At 53.2% G+C, this 15,651-nt stretch overlaps 1 protein-coding gene across 2 annotated transcripts in view; it reads right to left on the bottom strand.

Annotated features, from left to right (window-relative positions):
- Positions 1-15,651, bottom strand: part of Glis1 (GLIS family zinc finger 1) — a 195,357-nt gene that overhangs the window by 21,447 nt on the left and 158,259 nt on the right. The gene's annotated exons all lie outside the window — the stretch shown is intronic.

The raw sequence follows: 15,651 nt of genomic DNA, 5'->3' as shown, positions 1-15,651 counted from the left end.
ACTCAACAAGAAAGGTCACCTCTCCTGACCATCAGCTACGCCCTGCTCAGCCTTCAAAGTCCAGCTCAGAGAGTGTCTGGGTGAGGCAGCAGTTCCAACCTTTAGTGTGGTGTTACCAACTGTCCTCCTCTGCCTCTCCCCAGAGTGTGCCCATGCCAGCTATGTGTACTGCAGGGTGTGGGGAAGGTCAACAGTGGCCGGCACGTACTGCTCCAGTCACGGTGCTGGCGTTTAACTATGTAACTTGGAGGCATGTGACATCAATGTCCTCATCTCAAAAACACTGGGGAAGTGACCTGCCCAAAGTCACATGATGTAGCAAAGGCAAGATATAGGCCAAATGCCATGTCAGAGCCTAGGTGGGCTGTCTGTGCTTGCTGAGAAGGAAGGGGCTGAGCCACTGGCTTTCACCCCATGTCTAGGCTGACGTGCCAGCCATCAGTACCTATCCCAGGTTAGCACCCACGTCTGCCCTCTGGCACAGGTCCCCTTGGGCTGCTAGTAGCAGGTATCTGGGGACAAAGAGGGGGCAGGCATGTTCCTCGAGGGCCAGAGCTCCAGAACAGCTCTTCTTCACTCCTCCCTGGAAGTTGCTAAAGGTTTTGTTGTCTCCCTCTCCCCTGACCTGCTGTCTCTTCTTTATTGCCAACTTTAAAGGTGCTGTACCCGCCAGTAAGTTTGGGATACGTCTGGAGAGGCCTGTGGGCAGAGGTAAGACCCTGTGGTCCATCTGGCTTATGATCTTGTCCCTAGAGGTATGGGAGGCCTTGGGAAGGGGTCAAGGTCAGATGTATACTCTAGGAATTGAAGGGACAAGACCAGATACAAACTCTGGGGATTATGGGGACAGAGTCATCTATGAGTTACGGGAATTAGAAGGGACAGGGTCATATATACAGCAGTCTGGGAGGAATGGGGACAGTGTCTGTGTGTGTGTGTGTGTGTGTGTGTGTGTGTGTGTGTGTGTGTGTAAGAGAGAGAGAGAGAGAGAGAGAGAGAGAGAGAGAGAGAGAGAGAGAGAATAGAATGTAAGAAGCAACCTTTGGCCGTTAATGGCGAGTCGGACTTGGGGAAGAGACAGAGAGAAGGCAGTTACAGAAGAGGACCACTGAGGCCCAGTCAAGAGCAGAGGCCATAGCAGAACTTCCTGTACAGTCACGAGGACAAGGGTCAGAGACAATGACCCCTTGGATGTCAATTGGGTCACAGTACAGGCTCTTGCTGGGGTCAACCTAAGGCAGGCTTCTGCAGCTGGGTTTCTAGCTATGGGGCCTGTTCCTTTATCAGAACAAGAAGGAAATCCTGGACGGGGAACAGCAGGGCCTGGTGCCAAGTCCATCCCCATGTGATGGAGGAACCTGGGTAGGAACAGGGTGTCCCCTCAGCATCCACCTTGGCCCTTTGTTCTTACTGACTGGCTTAGGGGAAAGGTTGTTGGAGGAGACCAATAACTCTTAGCTGCGTGATTTCTGTGACACTGGGAGAGCCTGTCAGACTCTGGGGATCAGTTTACCTCTTTCCCGCCGGGAATCTGTGGATCTTTGTCTGGACTTCCGAACACCTGTTTCCTCACCCCTGCCTTTGTTCAGACTGCACCCCTCCTGGGAAGCCTTCTCTTCCCATCCTGACAAGTTAATGTGTACATTTTTCAGAAGTCCAGGATCTGTGTTAATGTCTTCCAGGATGCCCCAAGGTCTCCCCCACCCCATACATCCCACACATCAGCTGTGGAGAGATGACTCGGAACTTGGCAGGAATCTCCATCCCCAAGGCCTTTCTTAATATGTTCACGAGGCCCTGAAGGCCTTTCCTTCCTTTGCCCCCTCAGCAAACACAGGCCTCCGTTGTTTAAGCACCGCCCCCTAGGAGGAGCCTTCCCGACTCCACAGGCAGCACCCTTCCCTGCATTTGTGGTAGAAGGGTCTCTCTGCACAGCCCTGCCTTCTCTCCCCATCTTTGTCCTGGGAGTAGCCTGTTACTTCAAGGACACCTAGAGGAAGTGGCAGGTAGAGAAGGATGCTGCCTTGCTCTTATTGATCTGAGATAAGGATGCCTCACAGATTCTGGCAGATCCATGCTTGCATCAGGACCAGAATTCAGAGCTGCTCAGCGCTTGCAAGTCCTGCGATCATTTCTATTGTCTCTACTCAACAACTGCACAGATGAGGTCGGAGAGCGGGGGCTGAGGGCGACCATCAAGTCAATGCTGTCCCGGCTCCAAGGGTCTGGTGCTGCCACAGCATGCTGTCTTCTCCCCACGGCCTTCTGAGTGCTTATAACTGCCGGGTCAGCTGAGGAGCTGAGGACCAGTGGCAGCCAGCACAGTGATGGCGGCGGCGGCGGATATGGCCCCTGCTGCAGACGACCTTGACTGCTCACTTACTGAGTGATCCCAGGCCAGTCCCTCTGTGGGTCTCAGTTCCCTCATCTGCACACTGGGTGAAAGCAGCCCACTACCTGGCCAAGCCCTCACCATACTCTACCTGCCAATTGCAAATGCACAACATGCCCCAAAGTCCCACGGAGAGCAGAAGGTACTCAGAGCTCTAAGAAAGAGTTGAATGTGGGGGCCTTCCAGTTGCGGGGTTGTGGATTACCAAACCATGCCTGGAGGGGCTGGACCCCGATGACTGGGTTTTGGCAAAGGAGGTGCCAAGAAATTCATTTCAGGGAGACAGCAGGCCCAGGCCCAGGCGGTTAGAGTTGCAGGGAATCAGGGTTCTAGAGACAGCTGCTGAGCCAGGGTCAGGAGAAGTGGAGAGGAGCAGAAATGGGAGCCTGGGGCTGCCTCTAATCACACACAAGAAAGAGCAGGTGACTTCTAGCACTTCTGATCCTTAAAAACCTTACAGAACACTCCTGGACAATTACTGCCATGGCCCAGCCCATGCTCTGACACCAGGCTGTTCACTTGGGGTGCTCCAGCATGGCTTCTGCTGGTGGGACCCCCTTCTACCTCGATGCCAAACCTAGAAACCTATTTCCTTCTCCTTGACCCCAAGCATCCAATCAGCCAGCATCCCGTGGAGGTTCATCTGTCCCCACTGCAACAGGACTCACCTGGGAATCTACACAGCTACCTGCCTCCTCCCAGTCCACTCCCATGTGGCATCCATAATGTCTATCCTTAGCCCCCTTGTACCTTAGCATGTATATGTATATATTTTTATCTCGGCATTCTGGCCAGTATGATCTGGCCCTGGTGATACTCGACCATGTAATCAGCTCTCACAACACTGCACCTCAGCATCTTGTGCATTAGTACCATAGGTACCAATCTATCCTCTCCACACCCAAGAGGATGATCTTAGGTGAGTTCAGTTCACCTGTCCAGAGCCCAGCTATCTCCTGGGCAATGGGGAGGGTGCTGCTTGTGAACCAAAGCATGCATGCAGATCCTTTGGCTCTTGGTCTTGATGCCTCCAGTGGCATTCAGACATTTCTGTGGACACATCTTGTTCAGGGCGAATTTCAACATGCTGTTCAACTAACCAGATGACATACTCCAGGTTCATCTGGCTTGAAGCAAAGGCTCTCACACATGGGAATGGGTGACTTCTGGGGGAAGAGTACCTAGAGAAGAGGGTGTCTAAAAGCTTCAAAACATGTCAAGATGGGTGGCTAGATTTTTCTCATTTACATGAAAAATATATCAACATTGAAATACATCCTACGAGAGAGTGGAATAAACTCAAAATACCAGGTATCCGGCGATACCCCTCAGACACCTACCACTGTCTAGTGCTGTGTGTTTCACTGAATCAAGACACTGTGCCCTGCCAGGAGTGACTTCCCAGCCTCACCCTGCAGAGGAAGGGAATGAGATTCAGAAAGGTGATGTCACCATTCTCACATAGCCAATCAGAGATCGGATCTGGCCTGAAGTCTGACTGGCATGGCTGTACATCCCTAAACTCTCTTCTCGGTTCCTCGGGGTGCTCACAGAGCACCGAGACCCGGCTGTCAGGAGTTACTCCTGGGATTTCAAACCGGGCTCAACATGGGTCCTGATGCTCAGCAAAGCCAGGCCCGGGCCGAGGGTGGGAGCTGCTCTGTAGTGCTGCCACACAGAAAGGAAAACCCAGGCAGCACACTGGAGAGGAAAGCATGGCTGGTCCACAGAGCACAGAGCCTTGAAAGGCCCTGTTCCCACATGTGGGGCGTGTTATGAAAGAAGATTAAAATAATGGGGGAAAATACCCCAGGAACCGTGAAGCCCCAGACCATCTGGAGTTTTATAGTAACAGGCAGAGGAAAATCAGCCTAATTGAAAAAAGTCCACTGCAATCCATTACTGCTGCGTGCAGCTCACAGTACGGAGGGCAGGAGATGAAAGACAGGGGAGCCCTTGCTGGAGCCAAGGAGGGGGTAGCATCTTCCACTCCAGGCCCAGCCCAAGGACCCTTCCAGTCCTGGGTGGGGAGGGGTTAGTCAAAGCCCAGGACCTCTCAGGCCCTGGGTCAGGTTTAGAATCTGCAGAACCCATTAGGCTCTCAGCAAGTTGCCCTCTGAGCCATTCGCTCATGAATAAGGGCTGAGCCCCTGCAGGAGAACCTTCTGGGTGGCAGACGCAGTTGGCTCTGGTGATGATGTCTTTCCCTCTGGCCCCTGGGGGAGAAGCAAGGGCTCTGTTTCACACATAAGGTGTATGATGACACCATGCATAAACTCACCCAGAACTTGGGCAAATCATATCCCATCTCTGTCCTCAATTTTCTCCTCTCTAAATGGGGCCGCCACAAACAGCTCTGAGGAGGAAATACAGGACCTGGCACACAGTTGGTGCCTAATGAATGTCAAGTTTCTTCCCTGGGGCTGACATGGCCCAAGAGGAAGGAAGGCCCAGTTTCTCATGCCCTGATGAAGAATCTGGATGCAGAGAATAAAAAAAGGTTTGGGGGAACAGGGCGTGAGGCAGGGCAGGGGAGGAAATGCCTCCAGATTTGGCATTTGCCAATGACTTGCTTCTAAACAAACACATTTCTGGTTTAAGGGTAAAATATATTGGGTTACAATAGCCTGGCAGGCCATTCAGAGATCAGCTTCTCATTTTTGTACAAACTTTTAAGTTACTTTACAATGATTTAGATGGGAGAAATGTGCGGTGCCAGATTCTTTTCCAAGATGTCAAACAATGCTGTACTTGGCCAGCTCTAAAGGCCAGCCATCCGGGGATTGAGGGCCACTCCTCAGCCTCTCACCCCGGGGGAGACGCGGGCTGGCCCCGAGTGTACCATCCTAGGATCCCCTGGTGGCTTTCACAGGGTTCTTCAGAACCTCAGGCTTTGCCAGTCCTCTGGGGGACAGTCAGAGCATGAAGAGAAGGGACAAGCGTGGAAGGTTTGAGGACGCAGGGCTGAAGGGCACGGGTCTGAACTATGAGGTCCCCCCGGGGGGGGGCCTAGTCTAGTTCGGGGCACAAAGACTGAGCCGGCAGCTGTGTGCAGCCGAGGATTCTGCTCGGCAGCCGCTGTCCCATTTGCTACATACCTGGGACCAGACCACACTCCCCAAACACCGTCTCCCCAGTCCCGTTAGGTAGGTAGAGTGACTTACTTCATTAGAGGGAGATACTAAGCCCTAGAGGCTTTAGGCTACAAACGAGAGTCCTCAAGCTCATTAAGGATGGAGCCTGGGCTTGCCCCAGGGCCGAGCTCTCTACCTTGAGACACACTCCGATCCCAGGCAGGCCAGCACGGCAATCTCTTCTTGTTGACCCAGCTTCCAGGAGCCTTCGAAGCCAGCCAGAGAAGCTGGCAGGACAGAGTGGGGCATGGAGCAAGGGAGAAGGGGACCAGGGAGTCCTGCCTGTCCTGGGAAGAGGGGTTGAGGCCGCAGAGCCTGGCTGGACCTTTCCTTACCAGGACCACACTGATAATCTGGGTCAGGCCCATCTTGGGTACAGACCCTTGTCCACAAAGGAGACAGGTTTCCATGCCTAATTAGTAGTTGAGGGAGACCTAGAGGTTTGGTGGTCAGCCAGCAAGGACCAAGACGGCCTGCCCTCCAGGGGATACGGAGAGGCTTGACTAGGAGTCAAGCAGAATAGCGCTCTCTCTCTCTCTCTCTCTCTCTCTCTCTCTCTCTCTCTCTCTCTCTCTCTCTCTCTCTCTCTCTCTCTCTTTCTCTCTCTCCCTCTTCCTCCCTCCCTCCCCCCCTTCTCTCTCCCACACACACACACCAGGCCACCAGATAGAGACCCAGAATCACAGACACACGTACATCCTAAAATCGACACGTTTCCTCTCAACCTAGCAAGCAGTCAGTCAAAGATTGGACGGACACCAGCACACAAACATAAATTCAAGACCTAGATATTCTCTCTCATGCACATTCACTGCACACATCCTCCACATGTTCCCCACCAGACAGACACCCCATCACTCATGACACACAGGCCAACACACACATGTTGGTACATATACCCCGCCCCCAAATACACAAGCCCCAGATACTACCATCTGCACAAACATGCCAACTCCACAGTCTCTAGAAACATTCACTGATACATGGCCTGTGCATAACTCAACACACACAAAAACTGACACCCGTATGGAATGAGGGGAGCCTCAGGGTGGCCAGTGCCTGTGTCCTAGAAGAAAGGCACGCCATGATGACTTGCCGGCATGCAGACACCCACTAGTACAGTCAGGCCCCAAGACTGTTGCTCTCTCGCACCCTCTCTTAGCCTCCAGGGAGCTCCCTGAGGTGGCAGAAGCTGCAGGGAGAAGGAGCTGGCCCACTGGCTCCTGACTTCCACAGCGGAGCTAGATTAGGCTGGCTTTGGATCAGGCAGAGAGCCTGTGAAGACCCCCAGACAGCGGCCTTCCTCCCAGCCTTCCTAGCCCATGCCCAGCTCCCCCCACCTGCTCCAGCTCAGTCCATACTGCCCTGCCCTCAGCCCACACCCATGCTGCCCCTTCCCACGAAGCCCCTGATTTGCTGTCCAGCCCTTCTGGTTCTTTTAGGCGCGGCTCATACTGAGGCCTTTCCTGAGCCTCCTTCCTGTTGGCCTGCTGGGAATTCCCACCAGTGCTCAAGTGGACTTTTCCCCCTGTTCATGCCTTCCACATTCCCCTAGGGCCTCACATTACACTTGTAACACAGATTGAAGCCAGTGCCCCAATGCATGGAGGGTGCCCGGCAGAGGTAATGTGAAGGAACAGTACCAGCCTAGGCCCCAGGCCTCAGCCCTGTATGCACCCTCAAACTGGTGAAGCATGGTGTCAAAAGCAGCGTCATTACATGGACATTCAGACGCAGGAAATCCAGTTACAGAGCGAATGAGAGGGTAAGAGCCATCCTGGTGGCCAGGGCCCCGTGTGCTGAGCGCCTCTCTGCCCTGGTCTCATCAGTATCACGGCAACCCTGGGAGAGGCAAGACTGGGTTTCTGTCTTTGAGACGGGTAAACAGAGGCACTGAATGGCAAGGCAATGACCTAAGGGCTGAGCCTCAGTGTGTTCCGGCGGCGGTGGCTCTAAGAGGTAGGTGGAGACGGTACCCGGTTATAGAGGCCCACACCTCACAGCTCCTCCAGCGGCCTGTGAGCTGGCTCAGGAAGGGGGGGGCCACATGCCAGTCAGAGGCCTCTGCTCTATGGCGCACGCTCAGTAGCGGAGAGGGACCTGTTGTCAGTCATTCTGCTTATGGCCCACCTTCCGATGTCCACAGTGACATCTGGTTACTGGGGGCACAGAAGCCCCTCACTCGGCCAGGTACCCTGGGAAAGTGCCTTTCACTCAGTGCTCATCTCTAGAGTGGGTGTGTGTGGAATACAAAGAACTGGGCCTCTACTTTGGGGCCAGGGAGTGGGGTGACGCAGCAGAAAGCAGACTGGCCAGGAGCGAGCTCTTGACTTTTGAGCGACTTCAAGACCAAGTGGGAAGAGCTCTGCAGACCAGATGAGTCATGTAGTTGATACCTCGAATGACGCGTCTGCCACAAAGCCACACGAGGGTGCCCAGGGTGGTACCCGGCATAGGATGGGTATGTGTGAACACCCGTTAAAGACGAACTAAAAACAAGGAATACACATGACCGAGGGAAGTCCTTCTCCCTTCTTCCTTATCTGGAGCAGGATTCCAGGGCAGAGCGGGTGGTAGCCTGCTGTCCAGTGGTGGTCACCCAAGGTAGTGTGGTTAGTGAGCTTGGGGGAGAGAGAGCGAAGCCTCCTGAATCCCCATCTTCCAAACAGTGCTCTGGCCAGGACACAGAGGGGAGACAAGAGCCATGGACATAGTAGGGTTCCCCCAAAGTGGGGAGGCTTTGCACTGTGCGGTCCCATGCCTGGGGCCAAGCCCGGGGCCCCTGGCAGCACACTCTAGCCTGGCTGTCCTTTGGGCAGTTTCTGTGTCTCAAGGAGGTCTGCCCCACACCTATGGGGAAGACTCAGATTTTCTGGAGCCAGCTCAGACTCCATCAGACGGACGGGGGACAAGTGAACTCTGGCCAGAAATGAGGCAGGGTGGCTTGGCAGGTGTTGGTGTTAGGGGCGGCTGAAGGCCCTTTGGTTCCACATAAGCCTACATGTCCCAGAACAGAGAGAATGCTAGGGAATGCTGGGTGCTGCTCTGGGGGCTTCTGGAGGTGGGCTCCCTGGCACAGATGCCTGAGCTGTGGCAAACTTAAAAGTGACATCTACTCTCTCACATTCTAGTCCGAGGACTTCAGACTGAGTTCTGGTGTAAGTCACATGGACCACACCGATGTCCCCTATGGGAAACACAGACAAGGAGGACCACAGCTGGCATCGATGGCACACCTTCTCTGTGCCCTGCCTGGCTAGATGGAGGGGCCATAATCCCCCCTTTCTTAGATGAGGAGTCCAAGGATGCCCAACACCAGGGTTCTTACAATGTACTGAGTCAACGGCAAGGTGTTACATGGATTAAAGAAACACTGGGTCACAACCAAAGAGGTGACCAGAGGAAGAACAGATGGTTACCAAGTCACCGGAAAACAATCTGAGCGCTCACAGCCACCACATTGAGCACTGGTGTCTCCTAAAACAGCAGATCTCGCCGGGCGGTGGTGGCGCACGCCTTTAATCCCAGCACTTGGGAGGCAGAGGCAGGTAAATCTCTGTGAGTTTGAGGCCCGCTTGGTCTGCAAAGTGAGTTCCAGGACAGGCTTCAAAAAGCTACACAGAGAAACTGTCTCAGAAAACAAACAAAACAAAACAAAAAAACCAAACCAAAACAAAACAACAACAACAATAAAACCAGCAGATCTCCAACAGCACAGCCCAGCCTGGACTGGGTTCTGCAAAGGCCGGGGCTTTCAGCTTCCCCGGGGGGGGGGTGGGGGTGGGGGGGTGGGGGGGGTGGTTCCCTCTCTTGGGACAGAGAGAAACACGCGGCTGTCACCACACTGAAGAGGCAGCTATGAAAACCAAAGAGCTATGTCTATGCGATAACCACGTCCCTGAGGGGAAAAGCTCACTGTAATGCTCCCCTGAGCTCTGGGGACACGAGGCGCTCTCTGGGAAACCAGCTGCCCAGATGCCTGGCTGAGCAGATCCTCACCACCCCGACTCCGGGGATGGCTGGAACTCATTAGCATTATGTCAGGAATAATGTGAAATTAAAACATTTAGCTTTGGCTTCGAACACAGAGCAGGACAAAAAGAGAAGGATGCCATTGCACTGAGCTGCTCAGCTGTGACCTGGGCACCAATAATTCACAGAAGAGAAATTGCTGCTTGGCACTTGGGCCCAGGCAGGACCCTGAGACTGCCAACAGGGCTGAGGATAGAAAGTGACGTCTGCAGTGTGGTTCAGGAGGAAGCAGGTTGGGTACAGCCCAGGATCCAAACTAGGGGAGGCCTTTATCGTCCATACGCCTTGCCCAACTCTCCTGCTGGTTTCTCTGTTGCTCTTCTGAATCCTACCGAATTCTGTTCATCACCCTCCATGGCCATCTTCTACCCAATGGTCAGGGATCTGAGACGGCCAGCCTGGTGTTGTCACTGTTCAAAACCCCCTGCAGCCTTGTTAGCCTGGTTCCTTGGCCTACAGGGACTGCATAGCTTCTCTTTCACAACACTGTTCCCTTGTCCTGGAATACCCTTGAGTGTCAGGGTGCAGCACCAATAGGGTATCAGAGCAGGTACCTTTAGAGAGAGTCCTGAGTCTCCAAGGACTGCCCGGGGAACCTGCCAGGCCTAGCGGGGCCTCCAAAGGTCCTCAAGTGACAGGTAGAGACACCTAGGCAGTCAAAAGGTTTACCACAGCTTCCTCTCACCCCCTAAATCGGGCAGTGTATGCATCCTTACAGTCCCAGGCGGGATCTCCCTGCTCCCATGTTTATCCTGCTGGACCGAGTATCTTTGGGTCACCTGGATCTGGTTCTGGATTCTGGAAGCTCCTAAGGCTTGGTACGAACCATCTAACTCCGACTTCAGCACACCTGCTCCATCAAGAGAGTAGTAAGGATGAGAGACCTCAGGGGCTGTGAAGACAGCGCCAGACACTGCTTAAGTACTGCCACCCACAGTCCTCGGTACAGACGTGGAAACTGAGGATTCAAGGCTGTGGGGGACAGTGATTTGAAGGGAGGGGGGACCTGGACACATGAGAAGACCATCCAGGCCATTCCCAGGCTGGTGACATAGTACAGCCTACTGGAATTCATTCATTCATTCATTCACTTATTCATTCATGTTCCACACACTCAGCTAATTGCATGTGGTTAGATGTTCAAAATACAAGCGCAGGATGGCTCCCTTTAGTAAAGTGTATGCATCATGTGATAGGGAAAGGCCTGGAAACTCCTCCAAAATAACAGATCAGTTCTGAGTGGTGCCAGCAGGGCTAACCTTTCCTTTGCACATTCTGCTCTCTTCACACATTAATCTCACTGTCTCGTATTTTATACTGTGCTGTGTTGTAAAAAGCTAGTGGGCAGTGCAATCCTTTATGGACTGGCGTAGGTTGCAATTCTAGACTTCTCTCTTAGTTCAGCATATAACCTTGGGCTACAGGATGTGCTTACCCTCCATGAGTCTGTAGCAAGCTCCAAGTCAGGTCTGGAAGGGACATTTACTCCCGTCTTACGTGACAGAGGCACAGGGTCTTCCACTGGCTTGCATAAAAACATGGGGACAGTGTGATGCCTTCCAGAGAGGCTCTGAGGACAGGGAAGTGATGATCAACTTTGCAAATGGCTTGGAATGAAGCCCATGGTGCTGACAGCTGCATGGCTGTAGTGAGGACCCTGGATGAACCAAGGTCATGGACGCCTGCTCACAAGGATGAGTTCACTGAGCTCCTATTTCACACATGGTGGCCAGCGATGACTGAGGCATCAGGGAAACAGGTTGAATGAAATGGGGGTGACAGATGGGGAGGGCAATGGCTACCCTGAGCCCCTAGGAAGACACTGAGCTGCAGAGCCCTGGGGAGGGGCAACACACCTCAACATCCATGCCACAGCCTCAAACACTGGAGTACACTTCTGCGTCACCTGTGTGGGACCTGGGCTATGGATCAGGAGATGAGTTCAAGTCCCAGCTCTGATGCTTGCTGGTTCAGGTCTTGGGCATGTCGCCTGACCCTGTCCTGGAGTAGAGGTGACCCTCCTTCCAGTAGATTTACTGTAAGGACTACGACACGATCAGAACGGTAGGGCCAGTGAGGGGGTGCTCCCCCTCCTACCATCATCCACTCAGAATGCCTGTACCCCGCGAGCTCCAGCTCACAGCCTCCTATCAGAAGCCTCCTTTGATTTTCCTAGGGTCTCCAGCCATGCTCTTTCCTCCACAACCACCTCATACTCAGCACAGGAACTTCCAGACTCCGTGCCCGTTCCCACTGCTTTGGGGAGGAGTCAGACACAGGACAGGCAGTCCTGACCTTGACACGGCAATGGACTGGATGTAGAGCAGGTGCTCCAGGAAGGTCTGCTGATGGCAACAAACTGCTCCATCAGAGACAGCCTTCTCGTCCCATCCCACTGGGTAAGGAGAAAGGCTCTCTGATCTGGGGCAGAGGGATGCTACAGATAGGGGCTCAAGGCTAAGTGTCAGACTGGCGGTATCCCAACAGAGGAAGCCTCTGGGCTCTCTGACTGACGGCCTTGGGCTCTCACTCCTCCAACAACAGCTTCCCACTGGACCAGGGTTACAGGCAGTCGAGGCAGCAGTGGATGCTGCCAGGGCTATCCCTCCCATCATGCTCACAGTACTAGAGGGCACCCTGGCCTTGAACCCCGCTCCTCTACAGCATGGGCTCTTTTGTGGGGGGACAGCCGTAGTCAGTCGTGTCTGCGAGACATCTGCTTTTAGGCTGTACTCGGGCAAAGCTCCTACAGCACCCCCGAACTTCTCCAAGAGCAGAGCTTTCAGCAGAGACCTACGGGACTGTGAGGGCCAGGGCTCAGGGCACAGCGGCTAACGGACACAGGAGCTTTCACTGTTGCTGGAAGGACCGCATCACGGAACACAAACCTGGTGATGCTGGTGTGGGCTGGGGCTTAGTGATGTGTGTGCCTCTCTGCTCGACCCAGTTGTCAGGGATCGCCAGGGCAGGTGGCAGCCATTTCTCATTAGAAGTAGGGCTCAACACCTCCAGGAAGAGCTCAGCCACTGTGAGGGGCAGAGGGAGGGCTGTGCCCTCCATCCACACTGCACTGTGGCCCCCATATAAAACCGTCACAAACTATTTCAGAACCCAGGCTTCCACCGCTCCGCCACTCTGCCCTGCGCTGTGGCCACAGCCCTGGGCCTGTCCTTGAGGGCAGCCCCTGCAGCAGCTCAGAGGCTGCTGGTTGCCCTGGCCCCTGCCCTCTGAAGCCGCGCTGAGAAGCTGGTCAAGCTTGAGGCCAGATGTGCTGGGTGTGTTCCCCTGTGATCATCCAGAGGTTTCAGTAAAGCTTTTCAATAGCGCTGCAGAGAAGGAACACACACAACCATAAAACCCACCATTTAAAGCATATAATTCAGTGGCTGTCAGCATATTCATGCCTGGGCAACCACCACCACAATGGTTTGTAGAGCATTTTCACCCAAAGAAACGCTGTGTCACTGGCACACACATTTCTTCCTCTCCCGAATCCCTAGAAACTGCGGACAGACTTTATTTATTTTTTTTTTTACACATATGTGAGTTAAGTCATATTACGGGTGGGTTTTATGCCTGGCTTCTTTCGCTTAGCCTCGTGTTTCTAAGATTCCTCTGTGATGTGTTGTAGGGTCACAGCACTTCAGTCACGTTTAGGGCTTAATAATGTTCCTTTGGGGCCAGTAAGATGGGTCGGTGGGCAAAGCTGATTGCTGTGAAAGCCTTGCAACTTGAGTTCAATTCCTTGAACCCACGTTTAAGCAGAAGGAGAGGACCAACTACCAAAAGTTGTCCTCTGACCTCCACACATGCTCTGCGGCATACATGCCCTGCCACATCATACACAAATATAATAAATACAAAAGATAATAATAATATGGACATGTTCTGCTATGTGGAGGTAAGAGACCTATCTGCATGTCCACTGGTGGACACTTAGGCTGCTCTTTACATTTTGGGCTATGACTGGGGAGGCCATGAGTATTCATTCATGTGTGGGTTTGGGTGAGGACATTCTTCCTCTCTTTGGTGTGTACTTTGGATCAGAATAACAAGTTCCCAGAGATGGTGACCTTATATTAGCTTGAAGAACTGCAGACTGTGTTCTACAGCCAGGGTGTCATCAATGTGTGAGGATTGCAGGGTTGCCACACCTCACCCCTCACATCAAAACCGTGTTTTTGATTACTGACATTAAGTGAAGTGGTGTCACACACCACTTCTCACTTGTCATTTCCATGTTCCTGGCTAATGTCAGGCATCGTTTTCTGGGCACCTGACCATCTGTATAACTGCCCAGAGAAACATCATTCAAGCCTCTGCCCATTTGAACACCCAGATGTTTGCCTTTTATTTCATTGATCTGTGAGGTGGTTAACGTAACCCTGGTATGAAGCCCTCCCCAGATCTATGACTGCAATCGTGACTGCTTTTGAGTGGAACAAGAGCCACAGATGCAATTCCAACCACATATGGGGCCACAGTAAAGCCTGGATAGGCGTAAGCATTCTCCTCCCACAGCTCCACAGCTCAGTGCTATCTCATTCCCACACTGCAGACAAACAGACAGCCACAATGCTGTAACCTGCTCTGGGGAGCTTGGGCCATGAGGGACAGTAACAGCCCAGCTTGCCAAAATCCCCTCTGGGCAGAGAACCTCTTGGGTCTGGCGTCAAGCATCAAGAGACCCTGTAAGGAGGTGTTAGGGCCATTAGACTGAGCCCAACTCTGAGGTTTCCTTTCTCCCCTGCCAATCCAGAGGGATCTGGATTTGATTTCATCCAGGACGGAGTTGGTTTCCTTACAGGCATACATGCTCTAACAGGTGGGAAAGGAATACTCTCCCATTGGGAGCATGGGCTGTGGTTCAGGATCCACCACCGCAAACCATGGACCAGGGTGCTTTGGCTGATGACATCAGAGGGGTGCAGCCACGAGCATCCTGACACTGGTTCTGCAGCAGCCAGGGGAACTCTGACTCCAGGGCAGACTGGGCATGGAGGAACACAGGTTCAAAGTGTCCTCAGACCTCCCCACTGTGGGCCTGCTAACACTGGAGATCTAAGTTTTATGAAGGAAGATAGTTACTGAATGTTCTTGTTGTAAAATACAAATAGCAGAAGACCAGTCTGACAGTCAGCCGGGTAAATTTTTACCACAACTCACATAAGGAACTATAATACTGCTGTGAAAAGAGATGGGCATGGTGTACCACGGAATCCTGGGAGACTTTATGTCCACAACACTCCGCTTAACCATGTTAATTATTCATAGTCGTCTCTACAACCCCATTAGGAACTTGAGAAACAGGGAGGTGAAGAACCTCATCCAGGATGAGGGCAAACTGGGACTTAAACTCTCCTCAGCGGAGTGCCCTGCCGAAGGTCTGTCACAGTACCCTTTGCAGAGTTTTCACTCAGAGAAGATGCTTGCTGAGCACTCCCTCTTGTATGGCAGATATGGGCCAAATGCCAGTCTCCTCCGTGGGGCTGGAGTCCTCTGCTCTTCCACTGCTCTCCAGAACTTTTCATGATTGTCACTTATACAAAGAAACGGGGCCACTTGCTTCTTGCAGCTACTGAGCCCCCCCGCCCCCCCGGGGAAGTAAGGAGCCATCACCTTGGGACCTATCGTGGCCCATCGACACCGCAAGACCTGTGCCAAGACAGAAGCCTCGTGCTGAAGAAGCAGGCTGAGGGTACCCTCAGCCTCCATTGAACCCACTGGACCTTAAGTCCATGGAAGGAAGTTCCTTCCGGCCTCATGCCCTCCTGTCAATGGGGTGATTGTCTCTGTCCTGACCCTCCCTGGGCTGCTGGGAAGAATCCAGGTCAGACATTACTGAAGGTATCCTAGAGCCAAGGGGCCTCATGTACAGATGCATGAACAGAACCTGAAGAGGGCTTCATCGAGTACTTTTGGCAGCCCCCCTCCACCCTGCCAGGGCCTCCTTGAGCTTCACAGACCAGCTTTCTTCTTCATTCTTCCCATGGTGAGCCTGACTTCCTGGACGGCCACTGTCCCCTTAGACTATCACCTCTGCAGTGGCCGTTCCTAAACTCTGACAATAGTGCTCTCTCCATTCTCGAGGCC

This window comes from Peromyscus leucopus, chromosome 2, assembly GCF_004664715.2.
Source record: "Peromyscus leucopus breed LL Stock chromosome 2, UCI_PerLeu_2.1, whole genome shotgun sequence".
Classification (NCBI taxonomy): domain Eukaryota; kingdom Metazoa; phylum Chordata; class Mammalia; order Rodentia; family Cricetidae; genus Peromyscus; species Peromyscus leucopus.
This window is presented reverse-complemented; position numbering and strand designations above follow the sequence as displayed.